Source organism: Somniosus microcephalus, unplaced genomic scaffold, assembly GCF_052327205.1.
Source record: "Somniosus microcephalus isolate GS21.2 unplaced genomic scaffold, FLI_Smic_1.0 scaffold1924, whole genome shotgun sequence".
In the NCBI taxonomy this organism is placed as follows: domain Eukaryota; kingdom Metazoa; phylum Chordata; class Chondrichthyes; order Squaliformes; family Somniosidae; genus Somniosus; species Somniosus microcephalus.
Genome location: NW_028227111.1, coordinates 11,745 through 15,965, shown reverse-complemented (window position 1 = coordinate 15,965; position 4,221 = coordinate 11,745). Strand labels below are relative to the sequence as shown.

Sequence of the window (4,221 nt, the reverse complement as noted above, 5' to 3'; positions counted from 1 at the left end):
TGTGTAAAGATGATCGCTGCTGTGTATAGATTTTCCCTGTTGTTTAGAGATTTTGTCTGCTTTGTAAAGATGCCCGCTATTGAGTAATGTGTTTCCTGTTGTGTAAAGGTTCTCCGTGTTGTGTAACGGGGTTCCGTTTTGTGTGAAGGTATTGCCTGTTGTGTAAAGGCCAAGAGCACCATCTGGTGCTGGCGACACGGCGCTGCAGGAATGCGTTGAGAGAAAGGGGAAGGCCAAGGCTGCTCCAAGTTTGCAGCATTTGCAGCTTATGTTGGTGCGAATAAAGTGTTTTGAAAGTTGTGTTGCAGGTTCTTGTGTTTTTTGCAAGAAGGAAGTTGCTGTAAGTAAAGCATAAATTGTGATAACAAAACCTGACGCACTGAGCCTGAAATTTATCATAATTTAAGAGAAGAGAACAATAGGAAAAATTTGCCCTCCTAATCACAACTTCCCCAGACTAATGGTATGAAAAACACATCTGACTCTCATCCTGAAGTCAGAGTCCAGATCCCCTCCCCACCCTTTTCGTTTGCAGAATGGATCTTCTCTTAACCATGTCTTAATGTAACTTTCGCTGTCTGGATAGGTTCGATTGACAAAAAGATACTGGTGTTAAATTAATTGGATTGCAGCACAGGAACAAATGGGAGGTGCTGTTCAACCGGCAAGATTGGAAGGGCGAACGGGGAAACGACGGAGAGATGACAGCAATGGGGGGCGCGGTCGATAGATTGCAAGAAATGGAAGAAAGTGTAAACGTGGTGTACATCTGAATAAGTGAGAGGCAGCAGGTGTGGGGACGAGTGAGTGAACGGTCTGAATTCAGTTGGTTGGGTGACGGTGTTTGTAGTGTTCGGTGCGGGGTTCGGGACAATTATGGAGCAGAGGAAATTCTGCGATTCGGATCAGCCTGTCAATAGCAACTGAAGGAAAAGGTGACCCAAAACCGGCATGCCTGCCTGGTTTACTGCTGGTGGTGAAGCGACGAAATTTATAAATGTCGCAATATCTGGCAGCGGTGGGATTCGAACCCACGCCCCCGAAGAGACTGGAGCCTTAATCCAGCGCCTTAGACCGCTCGGCCACGCTACCACGTCAGAGCGCTAAGGAATCTGAAACTAGTGACTGGTGATTGAAATGTGGCCTGGTCTTGTCAATAGCAGGGGAAACAAAAGGAAATTAAATTCGTGGACGGCAAACTCACTTCTGATGCAACCCACTATATCAGAAGCAGCTACGTGTTCACAAGGCAACACTAATAAATAAAAGTTTGCTGCAACACACCCATTGTAAATTTCATTCAAAATTTATCCCTGTTGTGTGTTGCAAGCAGGAAGTTGGTGTAAGTAAAGTGTGATAAAATTAAGTGCGTTTGATTGGGGTAGCAATAGAGCATTTTATTGTTGGTGTATATAAGAATGCAACTAGCAGAAGAAGGCTTACGATCAATCGACCTCTGGGTTATGGGACCAGCACGCTTCCGCTGCTACACTCTGCTGTCGGTTAGCAAACAATCCCGGCTGGTGCTTAGGTTCCGATGCCCCACAGTGCTGTGTGTTAGCGAGGCAAATTTCAGCATCCAGCCTGTGTTGAAAACTATAGCATGGCCCTGAAATCGCCCAGAGGCCCGGACCCCGCAGCACCCGTGTTTGCAGGCTGACATGGCTGCACGATGTCACAAGGACACTCTGTATTACGACACCGACAATGGGACACACACAAAATGACACACAGGAATCCGGAAAGGGTGTTTCTGGCCACACAAATGGAGGGACAGAGAAAGACACTGAAGAAACCAAAGAGAGAGAGAGACAGACAGAGCGATTAACACGGGGCAGAGACAGAGACTGAGGGAAAACCGAGACTGCGAGAGAAACAGAGAGGGAGGTAGACAGCCAGGGAAACGGAGACTGAGATGAAAAGAGAGACTTGCATGAAGGTGCGTTCTGCTGTGCAAAGAAATTCCCTGTAGTGTAAAGATGTTCCCTGTTATATAAAATCGGTCCCTCCTGTGTAAAGATGATCGCTGCTGTGTATAGATTTTCCCTGTTGTTTAGAGATTTTGTCTGCTTTGTAAAGATGCCCGCTATTGAGTAATGTGTTTCCTGTTGTGTAAAGGTTCTCCGTGTTGTGTAACGGGGTTCCGTTTTGTGTGAAGGTATTGCCTGTTGTGTAAAGGCCAAGAGCACCATCTGGTGCTGGCGACACGGCGCTGCAGGAATGCGTTGAGAGAAAGGGGAAGGCCAAGGCTGCTCCAAGTTTGCAGCATTTGCAGCTTATGTTGGTGCGAATAAAGTGTTTTGAAAGTTGTGTTGCAGGTTCTTGTGTTTTTTGCAAGAAGGAAGTTGCTGTAAGTAAAGCATAAATTGTGATAACAAAACCTGACGCACTGAGCCTGAAATTTATCATAATTTAAGAGAAGAGAACAATAGGAAAAATTTGCCCTCCTAATCACAACTTCCCCAGACTAATGGTATGAAAAACACATCTGACTCTCATCCTGAAGTCAGAGTCCAGATCCCCTCCCCACCCTTTTCTTTTGCAGAATGGATCTTCTCTTAACCATGTCTTAATGTAACTTTCGCTGTCTGGATAGGTTCGATTGACAAAAAGATACTGGTGTTAAATTAATTGGATTGCAGCACAGGAACAAATGGGAGGTGCTGTTCAACCGGCAAGATTGGAAGGGCGAACGGGGAAACGACGGAGAGATGACAGCAATGGGGGGCGCGGTCGATAGATTGCAAGAAAGAGTAAACGTGGTGCACATCTGAATAAGTGAGAGGCAGCAGGTGTGGGGACGAGTGAGTGAACGGTCTGAATTCAGTTGGTTGGGTGATGGTGTTTGCAGTGTTCGGTGCGGGGTTCAGGCCAATTATGGAGCAGAGGAAATTCTGCGATTCGGATCAGCCTGTCAATAGCAACTGAAGGAAAAGGTGACCCAAAACCGGCATGCCTGCCTGGTTTACTGCTGGTGGTGAAGCAACGAAATTTATAAATGTCGCAATATCTGGCAGCGGTGGGATTCGAACCCACGCCCCCGAAGAGACTGGAGCCTTAATCCAGCGCCTTAGACCGCTCGGCCACGCTACCACGTCAGTGCGATAAGGAATCTGAAACTAGTGACTGGTGATTGAAATGTGGCCTGCTCTTGTAAATAGCAGGGGAAACAAAAGGAAATTAAATTCGTGGACGGCAAACTCACTTCTGATGCAACCCACTATATCAGAAGCAGCTACGTGTTCACAAGGCAACACTAATAAATAAAAGTTTGCTGCAACACACCCATTGTAAATTTCATTCAAAATTTATTCCTGTTGTGTGTTGCAAGCAGGAAGTTGGTGTAAGTAAAGTGTGATAAAATTAAGTGCGTTTGATTGGGGTAGCAATAGAGCATTTTATTGTTGGTGTATATAAGAATGCAACTAGCAGAAGAAGGCTTACGATCAATCGACCTCTGGGTTATGGGACCAGCACGCTTCCGCTGCTACACTCTGCTGTCGGTTAGCAAACAATCCCGGCTGGTGCTTAGGTTCCGATGCCCCACAGTGCTGTGTGTTAGCGAGACAAATTTCAGCATCCAGCCTGTGTTGAAAACTATAGCACGGCCCTGAAACCGCCCAGAGACCCGGACCCCGCAGCACCCGTGTTTGCAGGCTGACATGGCTGCACGATGTCACAAGGACACTCTGTATTACGACACCGACAATGGGACACACACAAAATGACACACAGGAATCCGGAAAGGGTGTTTCTGGCCACACAAATGGAGGGACAGAGAAAGACACTGAAGAAACCAAAGAGAGAGAGAGAGAGACAGACAGAGCGATTAACACGAGGCAGAGACAGAGACTGAGGGAAAACCGAGACTGCGAGCGAAACAGAGAGGGAGGTAGACAGCCAGGGAAACGGAGACTGAGATGAAGAGAGAGACTTGCATGAAGGTGCGTTCTGCTGTGCAAAGAAATTCCCTGTAGTGTAAAGATGTTCCCTGTTATATAAAATTGGTCCCTCCTGTGTAAAGATGATCGCTGCTGTGTATAGATTTTCCCTGTTGTTTAGAGATTTTGTCTGCTTTGTAAAGATGTCCGCTATTGAGTAATGTGTTTGCTGTTGTGTAAAGGTTCTCCGTGTTGTGTAACGGGCTTCCGTTTTGTGTGAAGGTATTGCCTGTTGTGTAAAGGCCAAGAGCACCATCTGGTGCTGGCGACACGGCGCTGC

General features: G+C 46.7%; 2 non-coding genes across 2 annotated transcripts; both read right to left on the bottom strand.

Annotated features, from left to right (window-relative positions):
* Positions 1–1,010: 1,010 nt before the first annotated feature.
* On the bottom strand, positions 1,011–1,092 carry trnal-aag (transfer RNA leucine (anticodon AAG)). Its single transcript has one exon. It is a non-coding gene; the product is annotated as a tRNA-Leu (tRNA).
* A 1,919-nt stretch (positions 1,093–3,011) lies between these two features.
* On the bottom strand, positions 3,012–3,093 carry trnal-aag (transfer RNA leucine (anticodon AAG)). The gene has a single exon. It is a non-coding gene; the product is annotated as a tRNA-Leu (tRNA).
* Between the last annotated feature and the right edge of the window lie 1,128 nt (positions 3,094–4,221).